The sequence below is a fragment of the Megalopta genalis genome, unplaced genomic scaffold (assembly GCF_051020955.1).
Source record: "Megalopta genalis isolate 19385.01 unplaced genomic scaffold, iyMegGena1_principal scaffold0021, whole genome shotgun sequence".
In the NCBI taxonomy this organism is placed as follows: Eukaryota; Metazoa; Arthropoda; class Insecta; order Hymenoptera; family Halictidae; genus Megalopta; species Megalopta genalis.
This window is the reverse complement of record NW_027476091.1, coordinates 462,259-482,794: the sequence shown is the minus strand read 5'-3', so window position 1 is coordinate 482,794 and position 20,536 is coordinate 462,259.

The window sequence follows — 20,536 nt, the reverse complement described above, 5'->3', positions numbered from 1 at the left end:
GTTTCTTCATTTCTTCGTTTGTTCATTTGTTCATTTGTACATTTGTTCATTTGTTCATTTGTTCATTTGTTCATTTCTTCATTTGTTCAATTGTTCATTTGTTCATTTGTTCATTTGTTCATTTGTTCATGTGTTCATTTGTTCATTTGTTCATTTGTCCATTTGTCCACTTGTTCACTTGTTCACTTGTTCACTTGTTCACTTGTTCACATGTTCATTTGTTCATTTGTTCATTTGTTCATTTGTTCATTTGTTCATTTGTTCATTTGTTCATTTGTTCATTTTTTCATTAGTTCATTTGTACATTTGTTCATCTGTCCATTTGATCAATTGTCCATTTGTCCATTTGATCAATTGTCCATTTGATCAATTGTCCATTTGTCCATTTGTTCATTTGTTCATTTGTTCATTTGTTCATTTGTTCATTTGTACATTTGTTCATTTGTTCATTTGTTCATTTGTTCATTTGTTCATTTGTTCATTTGTTCATTTGTTCACTTGTTCACTTGTTCATTTGTTCATTTGTTCATTTGTTCACTTGTTCATTTGTTCATTTGTCCATTTGTTCATTTGTTCATTTGTCCATTTGTTCATTTGTTCATTTGTCCATTTGTTCATTTGTTCATTTGTTCATTGGTTCATTTGTTCATTTGTTCATTTGTCCATTTGTTCATTTGTTCATTTGTCCATTTGTTCATTTGTTCATTTGTTCATTTGTTCATTTGTTCATTTGATCATTTGTTCATTTGTTCATTTGTTCATTTGCTCATTTGTTCATTTGTTCATTTGTTCATTTGTTCATTTGTTCATTTGTTCATTTGTTCATTTGTTCATTTGTTCATTTGTTCATTTGTTCATTTGTTTATTTGTTCATTTGTTCATTTGTTCATTTGTTCATTTGTTCATTTGTTCATTTGTTCATTTGTACATTTGTTCATTTGTTCATTTGTTCATTTGTTCATTTGTTCATTTGTTCATTTGTTCATTTGATCATTTGTTCATTCGCTCATTTGTTCATTTGTTCATTTGTTCATTTGATCATTTGTTCATTCGCTCATTTGTTCATTCGCTCATTTATTCATTCGCTCATTTGTTCATTTGTACATTTGCTCATTTGTTCACTTGTTCATTTGTTCATTCGTTCATTTGTTCATTTGTTCATTTGTTCACTTGTTGATTTGTTCACTTGTTCATTTGTTCACTTGTTCACTTGCTCACTTGTTCATTTGTTCATTTGTTCATTTGTTCATTTGTTCATTTGTTCATTTGTTCATTTGTTCATTCGCTCATTTGTTCATTCGCTCATTTGTTCATTCGCTCATTTGTTCATTCGCTCATTTATTCATTCGCTCATTTGTTCATTTGTACATTTTCTCATTTGTTCATTTGTTCATTCGTTCGATTTTCTATTCCCTAATTTGTTCATTCGTTCATTTGCCTATTCGCTCATTTGTTCACTTGTTAATTATTTCATTTGTTCATTTGTTCATTTGTTCATTTGTTCATTTGTTCATTTGTTCATTTGTTCATTTCTTCATTTGTTCATTTGTTCATTTGTTCATTGGTTCATTTGTTCATTTGTTCATTGGTTCATTTGTTCATTTGTTCATTTGTTCATTTGTTCATTTGTTCATTTGTTCATTAGTTCATTTTTTCATTTGTTCATACGTTCATTTGTTCAATATTTTAATTTGTTCATTTTTTACATTTGTTCATTTGCTCATTTGTTCATTTGTTCATTTGTTCATTTGTTCATTTGTTCATTTGTTCATTTGTTCATTTTTTCATTTGTTCATTTGTTCATTTGTTCATTTGTTCATTTGTTCATTTGTTCATTTGTTCATTTGTTCATTCGTTCTATTTTCTATTCCCTAATTTGTTCATTCGTTCATTTGCCTATTCGCTCATTTGTTCACTTGTTAATTATTTCATTTGTTCATTTGTTCATTTGTTCATTTGTTAATTTTTTCATTTGTTCATTTGTTCATTGTCTATTCGCTCATTTGTTCAATTGTTCATTTGTTCGTTTGTTCGTTTGTTCATTTGTTCATTTGTCCATTTGTTCATTTGTTCATTTGTTCCTTTGTTCATTTGATCATTTTTTCATTCGCTCATTTGTTCATTCGCTCATTTATTCATTCGCTCATTTGTTCATTTGTACATTTGCTCATTTGTTCATTTGTTCGTTTGTTCATTCGTTCATTTGTTCATTTGTTCATTTGTTCACTTGTTCAATTGTTCACTTGTTCATTTGTTCACTTGTTCATTTGTTCACTTGTTCATTTGTTCACTTGTTCACTTGCTCACTTGTTCATTTGTTCATTTGTTCATTCGCTCATTTGTTCATTCGCTCATTTATTCATTCGCTCATTTGTTAATTTGTACATTTGTTCATTTGTTCATTTGTTCATTTGTTCATTTGTCCATTTGTTCATTTGTTCATTTGTTCATTTGTTCATTTGTTCATTTATTCATTTGTTCATTTGTTCATTTGTTCATTTGTTCATTTGTTCATTTGTTCATTTGTTCATTTGTTCATCTGTCCATTTGATCAATTGTCCATTTGTCCATTTGTTCATTTGTTCATTTGTTCATTTGTTCATTTGTTCATTTGTTCATTTGTACATTTGTTCATTTGTTCATTTGTTCATTTGTTCATTTGTTCATTTGTTCATTTGTTCATTTGTTCATTTGCTCATTTGTTCATTTGTTCATTTGTTCATTTGTTCATTTGTTCATTTGATCATTTGTTCATTAGTTCATTTGTTCATTTGTTCATTTGTTCATTTGTTCATTTGTTCATTTGTTCATTTGTTCATTTGTTCATTTGATAATTTGTTCATTTGTTCATTTGTTCATTTGTTCATTTGTTCACTTGTTCACTTGTTCACTTGTTCACTTGTTCACTTGTTCACTTGTTCACTTGTTCACTTGTTCACTTGTTCACTTGTTCACTTGTTCACTTGTTCATTTGTTCATTTGTTCATTTGTTCATTTGTTCATTTGTTCATTTGTACATTTGTTCATCTGTCCATTTGATCAATTGTCCATTTGTCCATTTGTTCATTTGTTCATTTGTTCATTTGTTCATTTGTTCATTTGTTCATTTGTTCATTTGTACATTTGTTCATTTGTTCATTTGTTCATTTGTTCATTAGTTCATTTGTACATTTGTTCATCTGTCCATTTGATCAATTGTCCATTTGTCCATTTGTTCATTTGTTCATTTGTTCATTTGTTCATTTGTTCATTTGTACATTTGTTCATTTGTTCATTTGTTCATTTGTTCATTTGTTCATTTGTTCACTTGTTCACTTGTTCATTTGTTCATTTGTTCATTTGTTCATTTGTTCATTTGTTCATTTGTTCACTTGTTCACTTGTTCATTTGTTCATTTGTTCATTTGTTCGTTTCTTCATTTGTTCAATTGTTCACTTCTTCATTTGTTCATTTGTTCATTTGTTCATTTGTTCCTTCGTTCGTTTGTCTATTCGCACATTTGTTCATTTGTTAATTCGTTCATTTGTCTATTCGCTCATTTGTTCATTTGTTAATTCGTTCATTTGTCTATTCGCTCATTTGTTAATTCGTTCATTTGTCTATTCGCTCATTTGTTCATTTGTCATTTGTTCATTTGTTCACTTGTTCATTTGTTCATTTGTTCACTTGTTCACTTGTTCATTTGTTCATTTGTTCATTTGTTCATTTGTTCATTTGACCATTTGTTCATTTGTCCATTTGTTCATTTGTCCATTTGTTCATTTGTTCATTTGTCCATTTGTTCATTTGTTCATTTGTTCATTTGTTCATTTGTTCATTTGTTCATTTGTTCATTTGTTCATTTGTTCATTTGTTCATTTGATCATTTGTTCATTAGTTCATTAGTTCATTTGTTCATTTGTTCATTTGTTCATTTGTTCATTTGTTCATTTGTTCATTTGATCATTTGTTCATTTGTTCATTTGTTCATTTGTTCATTTGTTCACTTGTTCACTTGTTCACTTGTTCACTTGTTCACTTGTTCACTTGTTCACTTGTTCACTTGTTCATTTGTTCATTTGTTCATTTGTTCATTTGTTCATTTGTTCATTTGTTCATTTGTTCATTTGTTCATTTGTTCATTTGTTCATTTGTACATTTGTTCATCTGTCCATTTGATCAATTGTCCATTTGTCCATTTGTTCATTTGTTCATTTGTTCATTTGTTCATTTGTTCATTTGTTCATTTGTTCATTTGTACATTTGTTCATTTGTTCATTTGTTCATTTGTTCATTTGTCCATTTGTTCATTTGTCCATCTGTCCATTTGATCAATTGTCCATTTGTCCATTTGTTCATTTGTTCATTTGTTCATTTGTTCATTTGTTCATTTGTACATTTGTTCATTTGTTCATTTGTTCATTTGTTCATTTGTTCATTTGTTCATTTGTTCATTTGTTCACTTGTTCACTTGTTCATTTGTTCATTTGTTCATTTGTTCATTTGTTCATTTGTTCATTTGTTCATTTGTTCATTTGTTCATTTGTTCATTTGTTCATTTGTTCATTTGTTCATTTGTTCATTTGTTCATTTGTTCATTTGTTCATTTGTTCATTTGTTTATTTGTTCATTTGTTCATTTGTTCATTTGTTCATTTGTTCATTTGTTCATTTGTTCATTTGTTCATTTGTTCATTTGTTCATTTGTTCATTTGTTCATTTGATCATTTGTTCATTCGCTCATTTGTTCATTTGTTCATTTGTTCATTTGTTCATTTGATCATTTGTTCATTCGCTCATTTGTTCATTCGCTCATTTATTCATTCGCTCATTTGTTCATTTGTTAATTATTTCATTTGTTCATTTGTTCATTTGTTCATTTGTTCATTTGTTCATTTGTTCATTTGTTCATTTGTTCATTTGTTCATTTGTTCATTTGTTCATTTGTTCATTTGTTCATTTGTTCATTTGTTCATTTGTTCATTTGTTCATTTGTTCATTTGTTTATTTGTTCATTTGTTCATTTGTTCATTTGTTCATTTGTTCATTCGCTCATTTGTTCATTCGCTCATTTGTTCATTCGCTCATTTATTCATTCGCTCATTTGTTCATTTGTACATTTGCTCATTTGTTCATTTGTTCATTTGTTCATTTGTTCATTCGTTCGATTTTCTATTCCCTAATTTGTTCATTCGTTCATTTGCCTATTCGCTCATTTGTTCACTTGTTAATTATTTCATTTGTTCATTTGTTCATTTGTTCATTTGTTCATTTGTTCATTTGTTCATTTGTTCATTTGTTCATTTGTTCATTTGTTCATTTGTTCATTTGTACATTTGTTCATTTGTTCATTTGTTCATTTGTTCATTTGTTCATTTGTTCATTTGTTCATTTGTTCATTTGTTCATTTGTTCATTTGTTCATTTGTTCATTTGTTCATTTGTTCATTTGTTCATTTGTTCATTTGTTCATTTGTTCATTTGTTCATTTGTTCATTTGTTCATTTGTTCATTCGTTCGATTTTCTATTCCCTAATTTGTTCATTCGTTCATTTGCCTATTCGCTCATTTGTTCACTTGTTAATTATTTCATTTGTTCATTTGTTCATTTGTTCATTTGTTAATTTTTTCATTTGTTCATTTGTTCATTGTCTATTCGCTCGTTTGTTCAATTGTTCATTTGTTCGTTTGTTCGTTTGTTCATTTGTTCATTTGTTCATTTGTTCATTTGTTCATTTGTTCATTTGTTCATTTGTTCATTTGTTCATTTGTTCATTTGTTCATTTGTTCATTTGTTCATTTGTTCATTTGTTCATTTGTTCATTTGTTCATTTGTTCATTTGTTCATTTGTTCATTTGTTCATTTGTTCATTTGTTCATTAGTTCATTTTTTCATTTGTTCATACGTTCATTTGTTCAATATTTTAATTTGTTCATTTTTTACATTTGTTCATTTGTTCGTTTGTTCATTTGTTCATTAGTTCATTTTTTCATTTGTTCATACGTTCATTTGTTCAATATTTTAATTTGTTCATTTTTTACATTTGTTCATTTGCTCATTTGTTCATTTGTTCATTTGTTCATTTGTTCATTCGCTCATTTGTTCATTTGTTCATTTGTTCATTTGTTCATTTGATCATTTGTTCATTCGCTCATTTGTTCATTCGCTCATTTATTCATTCGCTCATTTGTTCATTTGTTCATTTGTTCATTTGTTCATTTGTTCATTTGTTCATTTGTTCATTTGTTCATTTGTTCATTTGTTCATTTGTTCATTTGTTCATTTGATCATTTGTTCATTCGCTCATTTGTTCATTTGTTCATTTGTTCATTTGTTCATTTGATCATTTGTTCATTCGCTCATTTGTTCATTCGCTCATTTATTCATTCGCTCATTTGTTCATTTGTTAATTATTTCATTTGTTCATTTGTTCATTTGTTCATTTGTTCATTTGTTCATTTGTTCATTTGTTCATTTGTTCATTTGTTCATTTGTTCATTTGTTCATTTGTTCATTTGTTCATTTGTTCATTTGTTCATTTGTTCATTTGTTCATTTGTTCATTTGTTTATTTGTTCATTTGTTCATTTGTTCATTTGTTCATTTGTTCATTCGCTCATTTGTTCATTCGCTCATTTGTTCATTCGCTCATTTATTCATTCGCTCATTTGTTCATTTGTACATTTGCTCATTTGTTCATTTGTTCATTTGTTCATTTGTTCATTCGTTCGATTTTCTATTCCCTAATTTGTTCATTCGTTCATTTGCCTATTCGCTCATTTGTTCACTTGTTAATTATTTCATTTGTTCATTTGTTCATTTGTTCATTTGTTCATTTGTTCATTTGTTCATTTGTTCATTTGTTCATTTGTTCATTTGTTCATTTGTTCATTTGTTCATTTGTTCATTTGTTCATTTGTTCATTTGTTCATTTGTTCATTTGTTCATTTGTTCATTTGTTCATTTGTTCATTTGTTCATTTGTTCATTTGTTCATTTGTTCATTTGTTCATTTGTTCATTTGTTCATTTGTTCATTTGTTCATTTGTTCATTTGTTCATTTGTTCATTTGTTCATTCGTTCGATTTTCTATTCCCTAATTTGTTCATTCGTTCATTTGCCTATTCGCTCATTTGTTCACTTGTTAATTATTTCATTTGTTCATTTGTTCATTTGTTCATTTGTTAATTTTTTCATTTGTTCATTTGTTCATTGTCTATTCGCTCGTTTGTTCAATTGTTCATTTGTTCGTTTGTTCGTTTGTTCATTTGTTCATTTGTTCATTTGTTCATTTGTTCATTTGTTCATTTGTTCATTTGTTCATTTGTTCATTTGTTCATTTGTTCATTTGTTCATTTGTTCATTTGTTCATTTGTTCATTTGTTCATTTGTTCATTTGTTCATTTGTTCATTTGTTCATTTGTTCATTTGTTCATTTGTTCATTTGTTCATTAGTTCATTTTTTCATTTGTTCATACGTTCATTTGTTCAATATTTTAATTTGTTCATTTTTTACATTTGTTCATTTGTTCGTTTGTTCATTTGTTCATTAGTTCATTTTTTCATTTGTTCATACGTTCATTTGTTCAATATTTTAATTTGTTCATTTTTTACATTTGTTCATTTGCTCATTTGTTCATTTGTTCATTTGTTCATTTGTTCATTCGTTCATTTGTTCATTTGTTCATTTGTTCACTTGTTCATTTGTTCACTTGTTCATTTGTTCACTTGTTCATTTGTTCACTTGTTCACTTGCTCACTTGTTCAATTGTTCATTTGTTCATTTGTTCATTTGTTCATTTGTTCATTTGTTCATTTGTTCATTTGTTCATTCGCTCATTTGTTCATTCGCTCATTTGTTCATTCGCTCATTTATTCATTCGCTCATTTGTTCATTCGTACATTTGCTCATTTGTTCATTTGTTCATTTCTTCATTTGTTCATTCGTTCGATTTTCTATTCCCTAATTTGTTCATTCGTTCATTTGCCTATTCGCTCATTTGTTCACTTGTTAATTATTTCATTTGTTCATTTGTTCATTTGTTCATTTGTTCATTTGTTCATTTGTTCATTTGTTCATTTGTTCATTTGTTCATTTGTTCATTTGTTCATTTGTTCATTTGTTCATTTGTTCATTTGTTCATTTGTTCATTTGTTCATTTGTTCATTTGTTCATTTGTTCATTTGTTCATTTGTTCATTTGTTCATTTGTTCATTTGTTCATTTGTTCATTTGTTCATTTGTTCATTTGTTCATTTGTTCATTTGTTCATTTGTTCATTTGTTCATTTGTTCATTTGTTCATTTGTTCATTTGTTCATTTGTTCATTTGTTCATTTGTTCATTTGTTCATTTGTTCATTCGTTCGATTTTCTATTCCCTAATTTGTTCATTCGTTCATTTGCCTATTCGCTCATTTGTTCACTTGTTAATTATTTCATTTGTTCATTTGTTCATTTGTTCATATGTTAATTTTTTCATTTGTTCATTTGTTCATTGTCTATTCGCTCGTTTGTTCATTTGTTCGTTTGTTCGTTTGTTCATTTGTTCATTTGTTCATTTGTTCATTTGTTCATTTGTTCATTTGTTCATTTGTTCATTTGTTCATTTGTTCATTTGTTCATTTGTTCATTTGTTCATTTGTTCATTTGTTCATTTGTTCATTTGTTCATTTGTTCATTTGTTCATTTGTTCATTTGTTCATTTGTTCATTTGTTCATTTGTTCATTTGTTCATTTTTTCATTTGATCATTTGTCATTTGTTCATTTGTCATTTGTTCATTTGTTCATTTGTTCGTTTGTTCATTTGTTCATTAGTTCATTTTTTCATTTGTTCATACGTTCATTTGTTCAATATTTTAATTTGTTCATTTTTTACATTTGTTCATTTGCTCATTTGTTCATTTGTTCATTTGTTCATTTGTTCATTTGTTCATTTGTTCATTTGTTCATTTGTTCATTTGTTCATTTGTTCATTTGTTCATTTGTTCATTTGTTCATTTGTTCATTTGTTCATTTGTTCATTTGTTCATTTGTTCATTTGTTCATTTGTTCATTTGTTCATTCGTTCATTTGCCTATTCGCTCATTTGTTCATTAGTTCATTTGTACATTTGTTCATTTGTTCATTTGTTCATTTGTTCATTTGTTCATTTGTTCATTCGTTCATTCGTTCATTCGTTCATTCGTTCAATTGTTCATTTGTTCATTTGTTCATTTGTTCATTTGTTCGTTTGTTCATTTGTTCATTTGTTCATTTGTTCATTTGTTCATTTGTTCATGTGTTCATTTGTTCATTTGTTCATTTGTTCATTTGTTCATTTGTTCATGTGTTCATTTGTTCATTTGTTCATTTGTTCATTTGTTCATTTGTTCATTTGTCTATTCGCTCATTTGTTCATTTGTTCATTTGTTCGTTTGTTCATTTGTTCGTTTGTTCATTTGTTCATTTGTTCATTTGTTCATTTGTTCGTTTGTTCATTTGTTCGTTTGTTCATTTGTTCATTTGTTCATTTGTTCATTTCTTCATTTGTTCATTTGTTCATGTGTTCATTTGTTCATTTGTTCATTTGTTCATTTGTTCATTTGTTCATTTGTTCATTTGTTCACTTGTTCATTTGTTTATTTGTTCATTTTCCACTTGTTCATTTGTTCATTTGTTCATTTGTTCATTTGTTCATTTGTTCATTTGTTCGTTTGTTCATTTGTTCATTTGTTCATTTATTCATTTGTTCATTTGTTCATTTGTTCATTTGTTCATTTGTTCATTTGTTCATTTGTTCATTTGTTCATTTGTTCATTTGTTCATTCGTTCATTTGCCTATTCGCTCATTTGTTCATTTGTTCATTTGTTCATTTGTTCATTTGTTCATTTGTTCATTCGTTCATTTGCCTATTCGCTCATTTGTTCACTTGATCATTTGTTCATTTGTTCATTTGTCCATTTGTTCATTTGTTCATTTGTTCATTTGTTCATTTGTTCATTTGATCATTTGTTCATTTGTTCATTTGTTCATTTGTTCATTTTTTCGTTTGTTCATTTGTTCATTTGTTCATTTGTTCGTTTGTTCATTTGTTCATTTGTTCATTCGTTCATTTGCCTATTCGCTCATTTGTTGATTTGTTCATTCGCTTATTTGTTCATTCGCTCATTTGTTCATTCGTTCATTTGCCTATTCGCTCATTTGTTCATTTGTTCGTTTGTTCGTTTGTTCATTTGTTCGTTTGTTCATTTGTTCATTTGTTCATTTGTTCATTTGTTCATTTGTTCGTTTGTTCATTTGTTCATTTGTTCATTTATTCCTTTGTTCATTTGTTCATTTGTTCATTTGTTCGTTTGTTCATTTGTTCATTTGTTCATTTGTTCATTTGTTCATTTGTTCATTTGTTCGTTTGTTCATTTGTTCATTTGTTCATTTGTTCATTTGTTCATTTGTTCATTTGTTCATTTGTTCAATTGTTCGTTTGTTCATTTGTTCATTTGTTCATTTATTCATTTGTTCATTTGTTCATTTGTTCATTTGTTCATTTGTTCATTTGTTCATTTGTGTATTCGCTCATTTGTTCATTTGTTCATTTGTTCATTTGTTCATTTGTTCATTTGTTCATTTGTTCATTTGCTCATTTGTTCATTTGTTCATTTGTTCATTTGTTCATTTGTTCATTTGTTCATTTGTTCATTTGTTCATTTGTTCATTTGTTCATTTGTTCATTTGCTCATTTGTTCATTTGTTCATTCGTTCATTCGTTCATTCGTTCATTTGTTCATTTGTTCATTTGTTCATTTGTTCATTTGTTCATTTGTTCATTTGTTCATTTGTTCATTTGTTCATTTGTTCATTCGTTCATTCGTTCATTCGTTCAATTGTTCATTTGTTCATTTGTTCATTTGTTCATTTGTTCGTTTGTTCATTTGTTCATTTGTTCATTTGTTCATTTGTTCATTTGTTCATGTGTTCATTTGTTCATTTGTTCATTTGTTCATTTGTTCATTTGTTCATTTGTCTATTCGCTCATTTGTTCATTTGTCCATTTGTTCGTTTGTTCTTTTGTTCGTTTGTTCATTTGTTCATTTGTTCATTTGTTCATTTGTTCATTTGTTCGTTTGTTCGTTTGTTCATTTGTTCATTTGTTCATTTGTTCATTTGTTCATTTGTTCATTTGTTCATGTGTTCATTTGTTCATTTGTTCATTTGTTCATTTGTTCGTTTGTTCATTTGTTCATTTGTTCATTTGTTCATTTGTTCATTTGTTCATTTGTTCATGTGTTCATTTGTTCATTTGTTCATTTGTTCATTTGTTCACTTGTTCATTTGTTTATTTGTTCATTTTCCACTTGTTCATTTGTTCATTTGTTCATTTGTTCATTTGTTCATTTGTTCATTTTCCATTTGTTCATTTGTTCATTTGTTCATTTGTCTATTCGCTCATTTGTTCATTTGTTCATTTGTTCATTTGTTCATTTGTTCATTTGTTCATTTCTTCATTTGTTCATTTGTTCATTTGTTCATTCGTTCATTTGCCTATTCGCTCATTTGTTCACTTGATCATTTGTTCATTTGTTCATTTGTCCATTTGTTCATTTGTCCATTTGTTCATTTGTTCATTTGTTCATTTGTTCATTTGTTCATTTGTTCATTTGATCATTTGTTCATTTGTTCATTTGTTCATTTTTTCGTTTGTTCATTTGTTCGTTTGTTCATTTGTTCATTTGTTCATTCGTTCATTTGCCTATTCGCTCATTTGTTGATTTGTTCATTCGCTTATTTGTTCATTCGTTCATTTGCCTATTCGCACATTTGTTCATTTGTTCATTTGTTCGTTTGTTCGTTTGTTCATTTGTTCGTTTGTTCATTTGTTCATTTGTTCATTTGTTCGTTTGTTCATTTGTTCATTTGTTCATTTATTCATTTGTTCATTTGTTCATTTGTTCATTTGTTCGTTTGTTCATTTGTTCATTTGTTCATTTGTTCATTTGTTCGTTTGTTCATTTGTTCATTTGTTCATTTGTTCATTTGTTCATTTGTTCATTTGTTCATTTGTTCATTTGTTCATTTGTTCATTTGTTCATTTGTTCATTTGTTCATTTGTTCATTTGTTCATTTGTTCATTTGTTCATTTGTTCATTTGTTCATTTGTTCATTTGTTCATTTGTTCATTTGTTCATTTGTGCGATTGTCTATTCGCTCATTTGTTCATTTGTGCGATTGTCTATTCGCTCATTTGTTCATTCGTTCATTTGCCTATTCGCTCATTTGTTCATTTGTGCGATTGTCTATTCGCTCATTTGTTCATTTGTGCGATTGTCTATTCGCTCATTTGTTCATTCGTTCATTTGCCTATTCGCTCATTTGTTCACTTGTTCATTTGTTCATTTGTTCATTTGTTTGTTTGTTCATTTGTTCATTTGTTCATTTGTTCATTTGTTCATTTGTTCATTTGTTCATTTGTTCATTTGTTCATTTGTTCATTTGTTCTTTTGTTCATTTGTTCATTTGTTCATTTGTTCATTTGTTCATTTGTTCATTTGTTCATTTGTTCATTAGTTCATTTGTTCATTTGTTCATTTGTTCATTTGTTCATTTGTTCATTTGTTCATTTGTTCATTTGTTCATTTGTTCATTTGTTCATTTGTTCATTTGTTCATTTGTTCATTTGTTCATTTGTTCATTTGTTCATTTGTTCATTTGTTCATTTGTTCATTTGTTCATTTGTTCATTTGTTCATTTGTTCATTTGTTCATTTGTTCATTTGTTCATTTGTTCATTTGTTCATTTGTTCATTTGTTCATTTGTTCATTTGTTCATTTGTTCATTTGTTCATTTGTTCATTTGTTCATTTGTTCATTTGTTCATTTGTTCATTTGTTCATTTGTTCATTTGTTCATTTGTTCATTTGTTCATTTGTTCATTTGTTCATTTGTTCATTTGTTCATTTGTTCATTTGTTCATTTGTGCGATTGTCTATTCGCTCATTTGTTCATTCGTTCATTTGCCTATTCGCTCATTTGTTCATTTGTTCATTTGTTCATTTGTTCATTTGTTCGTTTCTTCATTTGTTCATTTGTTCATTTGTTCGTTTGTTCATTTGTTCATTTGTTCATTTGTTCATTTGTTCATTTGTTCATTTGTTCATTTGTTCATTTGTTCATTTGTTCATTTGTTCATTTGTTCATTTGTTCATTTGTTCATTTGTTCGTTTGTTCATTTGTTCATTTGTTCATTTGTTCATTTGTTCATTTGTTCATTTGTGCGATTGTCTATTCGCTCATTTGTTCATTCGTTCATTTGCCTATTCGCTCATTTGTTCATTTGTTCATTTGTTCATTTGTTCGTTTGTTCATTTGTTCATTTGTTCATTTGTTCATTTGTTCATTTGTTCATTTGTTCATTTGTTCATTTGTTCATTTGTTCATTTGTTCATTTGTTCATTTGTTCATTTGTTCATTTGTTCATTTGTTCATATGTTCATTTGTTCATTTGTTCATTTGTTCATTTGTTCATTTGTTCATTTGTTCATATGTTCATTTGTTCATTTGTTCATTTGTTCATTTGTTCATTTGTTCATTTGTTCATTTGTTCATTTGTTCATTTGTTCATTTGTTCATTTGTTCATTTGTTCATTTGTTCATTTGTTCATTTGTTCATTTGTTCATTTGTTCGTTTGTTCTTTTGTTCGCTTGTTCATTTGTTCATTTGTTCATTTGTTCATTTGTTCATTTGTTCATTTGTTCATGTGTTCATTTGTTCATTTGTTCATTTGTTCACTTGTTCATTTGTTTATTTGTTCATTTTCCACTTGTTCATTTGTTCATTTGTTCATTTTTCATTTGTTCATTTGTTCATTTGTTCATTTGATCATTTGTTCATTTGTTCATTTGTTCATTTGTTCATTTGTTCATTTGTTCATTTGTTCATTTGTTCATTTGTTCATTTGTTCATTTGTTCATTTGTTCATTCGTTCATTTGTTCATTTGTTCATTTGTTCATTTGTTCATTTGTTCATTTGTTCATTTGTTCATTTGTTCATTTGTGCGACTGTCTATTCGCTCATTTGTTCATTCGTTCATTTGTTCATTTGTTCATTTGTTCATTTATTCATTCGTTCATTCGTTCATTCGTTCATTCGTTCAATTGTTCATTTGTTCATTTGTTCATTTGTTCATTTGTTCGTTTGTTCATTTGTTCATTTGTTCATTTGTTCATTTGTTCATTTGTTCATTTGTTCATGTGTTTATTTGTTCATTTGTTCATTTGTTCATTTGTTCATTTGTTCACTTGTTCATTCGTTCATTCGTTCATTCGTTCATTCGTTCATTCGTTCAATTGTTCATTTGTTCATTTGTTCATTTGTTCATTTGTTCGTTTGTTCATTTGTTCATTTGTTCATTTGTTCATTTGTTCATTTGTTCATTTGTTCATTTGTTCATGTGTTCATTTGTTCATTTGTTCATTTGTTCACTTGTTCATTTGTTTATTTGTTCATTTTCCACTTGTTCATTTGTTCATTTGTTCATTTTTCATTTGTTCATTTGTTCATTTGTTCATTTGTCTATTCGCTCATTTGTTCATTTGTTCATTTGTTCGTTTGTTCATTTGTTCATTTGTTCATATGTTCATTTGTTCATTTGTTCATTTGTTCATTTGTTCATTTGTTCATTTGTTCATTTGTTCATTTGTTCATTTGTTCATTTGTTCATTTGTTCATTTGTTCATTTGTTCATTTGTTCATTTGTTCATTTGTTCATTTGTTCATTTGTTCATTTGTTCATTCGCTCATTTGTTCATTCGCTCATTTGTTCATTCGCTCATTTATTCATTCGCTCATTTGTTCATTTGTACATTTGCTCATTTGTTCATTTGTTCATTTGTTCATTTGTTCATTTGTTCATTTGTTCATTTGTTCATTTGTTCATTTGTTCATTTGTTCATTTGTTCATTTGTTCATTTGTTCATTTGTTCATTTGTTCATTTGTTCATTTGTTCATTTGTTCATTTGTTCATTTGTTCATTCGTTCGATTTTCTATTCCCTAATTTGTTCATTCGTTCATTTGCCTATTCGCTCATTTGTTCACTTGTTAATTATTTCATTTGTTCATTTGTTCATTTGTTCATTTGTTCATTTGTTAATTTTTTCATTTGTTCATTTGTTCATTGTCTATTCGCTCGTTTGTTCAATTGTTCATTTGTTCGTTTGTTCGTTTGTTCATTTGTTCATTTGTTCATTTGTTCATTTGTTCATTTGTTCATTTGTTCATTTGTTCATTTGTTCATTTGTTCATTTGTTCATTTGTTCATTTGTTCATTTGTTCATTTGTTCATTTGTTCATTTGTTCATTTGTTCATTTGTTCATTTGTTCATTTGTTCATTTGTTCATTTTTTCATTTGATCATTTGTCATTTGTTCATTTGTCATTTGTTCATTTGTTCATTTGTTCGTTTGTTCATTTGTTCATTAGTTCATTTTTTCATTTGTTCATACGTTCATTTGTTCAATATTTTAATTTGTTCATTTTTTACATTTGTTCATTTGCTCATTTGTTCATTTCTTCATTTGTTCATTTGTTCATTCGTTCATTTGTTCATTTGTTCATTTGCCTATTCGCTCATTTGTTCACTTGTTAATTATTTCATTTGTTCATTTGTTCATTTGTTCATTTGTTCATTTGTTCATTTGTTCATTTGTTCATTTGTTCATTTGTTCATTTGTTCATTTGTTCATTTGTTCATTTGTTCATTTGTTCATTTGTTCATTTGTTCATTTGTTCATTTGTTCATTCGTTCGATTTTCTATTCCCTAATTTGTTCATTCGTTCATTTGCCTATTCGCTCATTTGTTCACTTGTTAATTATTTCATTTGTTCATTTGTTCATTTGTTCATTTGTTAATTTTTTCATTTGTTCATTTGTTCATTGTCTATTCGCTCGTTTGTTCATTTGTTCGTTTGTTCGTTTGTTCATTTGTTCATTTGTTCATTTGTTCATTTGTTCATTTGTTCATTTGTTCATTTGTTCATTTGTTCATTTGTTCATTTGTTCATTTGTTCATTTGTTCATTTGTTCATTTGTTCATTTGTTCATTTGTTCATTTGTTCATTTGTTCATTTGTTCATTTGTTCATTTGTTCATTTGTTCATTTGTTCATTTGTTCATTTGTTCATTTGTTCATTTGTTCATTCGTTCATTTGTTCATTTGTTCATTTGTTCATTTGTTCATTTGTTCATTTGTTCATTTGTTCATTTGTTCATTCGTTCATTTGCCTATTCGCTCATTTGTTCATTAGTTCATTTGTACATTTGTTCATTTGTTCATTTGTTCATTTGTTCATTTGTTCATTTGTTCATTCGTTCATTCGTTCATTCGTTCATTCGTTCAATTGTTCATTTGTTCATTTGTTCATTTGTTCATTTGTTCGTTTGTTCATTTGTTCATTTGTTCATTTGTTCATTTGTTCATTTGTTCATGTGTTCATTTGTTCATTTGTTCATTTGTTCATTTGTTCATTTGTTCATTTGTCTATTCGCTCATTTGTTCATTTGTTCATTTGTTCGTTTGTTCATTTGTTCGTTTGTTCATTTGTTCGTTTGTTCATTTGTTCATTTGTTCATTTGTTCATTTGTTCATTTGTTCATTTGTTCATTTGTTCATTTGTTCATTTGTTCGTTTGTTCGTTTGTTCATTTGTTCATTTGTTCATTTGTTCATTTGTTCATTTGTTCATTTGTTCATGTGTTCATTTGTTCATTTGTTCATTTGTTCATTTGTTCATTTGTTCACTTGTTCATTTGTTTATTTGTTCATTTTCCACTTGTTCATTTGTTCATTTGTTCATTTGTTCATTTGTTCATTTGTTCATTTGTTCATTTGTTCGTTTGTTCATTTGTTCATTTGTTCATTTATTCATTTGTTCATTTGTTCATTTGTTCATTTGTTCATTTGTTCATTTGTTCATTTGTTCATTTGTTCATTTGTTCATTTGTTCATTTGTTCATTCGTTCATTTGCCTATTCGCTCATTTGTTCATTTGTTCATTTGTTCATTTGTTCATTCGTTCATTTGCCTATTCGCTCATTTGTTCACTTGATCATTTGTTCATTTGTTCATTTGTCCATTTGTTCATTTGTTCATTTGTTCATTTGTTCATTTGTTCATTTGTTCATTTGTTCATTTGATCATTTGTTCATTTGTTCATTTGTTCATTTGTTCATTTGTTCATTTGTTCATTTGTTCATTTGTTCATTTGTTCGTTTGTTCATTTGTTCATTTGTTCATTCGTTCATTTGCCTATTCGCTCATTTGTTGATTTGTTCATTCGCTTATTTGTTCATTCGCTCATTTGTTGATTTGTTCATTCGCTTATTTGTTCATTCGCTCATTTGTTCATTCGTTCATTTGCCTATTCGCTCATTTGTTCATTTGTTCGTTTGTTCGTTTGTTCATTTGTTCGTTTGTTCATTTGTTCATTTGTTCATTTGTTCATTTGTTCATTTGTTCGTTTGTTCATTTGTTCATTTGTTCATTTGTTCATTTGTTCATTTGTTCATTTGTTCATTTGTTCATTTGTTCATTTGTTCATTTGTTCATTTGTTCATTTGTTCATCTGTCCATTTGATCAATTGTCCATTTGTCCATTTGTTCATTTGTTCATTTGTTCATTTGTTCATTTGTTCATTTGTACATTTGTTCATTTGTTCATTTGTTCATTTGTTCATTTGTTCATTTGTTCATTTGTTCATTTGCTCATTTGTTCATTTGTTCATTTGTTCATTTGTTCATTTGTTCATTTGTTCATTTGTTCATGTGTTCATTTGTTCATTTGTTCATTTGTTCATTTGTTCACTTGTTCATTTGTTTATTTGTTCATTTTCCACTTGTTCATTTGTTCATTTGTTCATTTGTTCATTTGTTCATTTTCCATTTGTTCATTTGTTCATTTGTTCATTTGTCTATTCGCTCATTTGTTCATTTGTTCATTTGTTCATTTGTTCATTTGTTCATTTGTTCATTTCTTCATTTGTTCATTTGTTCATTTGTTCATTCGTTCATTTGCCTATTCGCTCATTTGTTCACTTGATCATTTGTTCATTTGTTCATTTGTCCATTTGTTCATTTGTCCATTTGTTCATTTGTTCATTTGTTCATTTGTTCATTTGTTCATTTGTTCATTTGATCATTTGTTCATTTGTTCATTTGTTCATTTTTTCGTTTGTTCATTTGTTCGTTTGTTCATTTGTTCATTTGTTCATTCGTTCATTTGCCTATTCGCTCATTTGTTGATTTGTTCATTCGCTTATTTGTTCATTCGTTCATTTGCCTATTCGCACATTTGTTCATTTGTTCATTTGTTCGTTTGTTCGTTTGTTCATTTGTTCGTTTGTTCATTTGTTCATTTGTTCATTTGTTCGTTTGTTCATTTGTTCATTTGTTCATTTATTCATTTGTTCATTTGTTCATTTGTTCATTTGTTCGTTTGTTCATTTGTTCATTTGTTCATTTGTTCATTTGTTCGTTTGTTCATTTGTTCATTTGTTCATTTGTTCATTTGTTCATTTGTTCATTTGTTCATTTGTTCATTTGTTCATTTGTTCATTTGTTCATTTGTTCATTTGTTCATTTGTTCATTTGTTCATTTGTTCATTTGTTCATTTGTTCATTTGTTCATTTGTTCATTTGTTCATTTGTTCATTTGTTCATTTGTTCATTTGTTCATTTGTTCATTTGTGCGATTGTCTATTCGCTCATTTGTTCATTTGTGCGATTGTCTATTCGCTCATTTGTTCATTCGTTCATTTGCCTATTCGCTCATTTGTTCATTTGTGCGATTGTCTATTCGCTCATTTGTTCATTTGTGCGATTGTCTATTCGCTCATTTGTTCATTCGTTCATTTGCCTATTCGCTCATTTGTTCACTTGTTCATTTGTTCATTTGTTCATTTGTTTGTTTGTTCATTTGTTCATTTGTTCATTTGTTCATTTGTTCATTTGTTCATTTGTTCATTTGTTCATTTGTTCATTTGTTCATTTGTTCTTTTGTTCATTTGTTCATTTGTTCATTTGTTCATTTGTTCATTTGTTCATTTGTTCATTTGTTCATTTGTTCATTAGTTCATTTGTTCATTTGTTCATTTGTTCATTTGTTCATTTGTTCATTTGTTCATTTGTTCATTTGTTCATTTGTTCATTTGTTCATTTGTTCATTTGTTCATTTGTTCATTTGTTCATTTGTTCATTTGTTCATTTGTTCATTTGTTCATTTGTTCATTTGTTCATTTGTTCATTTGTTCATTTGTTCATTTGTTCATTTGTTCATTTGTTCATTTGTTCATTTGTTCATTTGTTCATTTGTTCATTTGTTCATTTGTTCATTTGTTCATTTGTTCATTTGTTCATTTGTTCATTTGTTCATTTGTTCATTTGTTCATTTGTTCATTTGTTCATTTGTTCATTTGTTCATTTGTGCGATTGTCTATTCGCTCATTTGTTCATTCGTTCATTTGCCTATTCGCTCATTTGTTCATTTGTTCATTTGTTCATTTGTTCATTTGTTCGTTTCTTCATTTGTTCATTTGTTCATTTGTTCGTTTGTTCATTTGTTCATTTGTTCATTTGTTCATTTGTTCATTTGTTCATTTGTTCATTTGTTCATTTGTTCATTTGTTCATTTGTTCATTTGTTCATTTGTTCGTTTGTTCATTTGTTCATTTGTTCATTTGTTCATTTGTTCATTTGTGCGATTGTCTATTCGCTCATTTGTTCATTCGTTCATTTGCCTATTCGCTCATTTGTTCATTTGTTCATTTGTTCATTTGTTCGTTTGTTCATTTGTTCATTTGTTCATTTGTTCATTTGTTCATTTGTTCATTTGTTCATTTGTTCATTTGTTCATTTGTTCATTTGTTCATTTGTTCATTTGTTCATTTGTTCATTTGTTCATTTGTTCATTTGTTCATTTGTTCATATGTTCATTTGTTCATTTGTTCATTTGTTCATTTGTTCATTTGTTCATTTGTTCATATGTTCATTTGTTCATTTGTTCATTTGTTCATTTGTTCATTTGTTCATTTGTTCATTGTCTATTCGCTCGTTTGTTCAATTGTTCATTTGTTCGTTTGTTCGTTTGTTCATTTGTTCATTTGTTCATTTGTTCATTCGCTCATTTGTTCACTTGTTAATTATTTCATTTGTTCATTTGTTCATTTGTTCATTTGTTCATTTGTTAATTTTTTCATTTGTTCATTTGTTCATTGTCTATTCGCTCGTTTGTTCAATTGTTCATTTGTTCGTTTGTTCGTTTGTTCATTTGTTCATTTGTTCATTTGTTCATTTGTTCATTTGTTCATTTGTTCATTTGTTCATTTGTTCATTTGTTCATTTGTTCATTTGTTCATTTGTTCATTTGTTCATTTGTTCATTTGTTCATTTGTTCATTTGTTCATTTGTTCATTTGTTCATTTGTTCATTTGTTCATTTGTTCATTTGTTCATTTTTTCATTTGATCATTTGTCATTTGTTCATTTGTCATTTGTTCATTTGTTCATTTGTTCGTTTGTTCATTTGTTCATT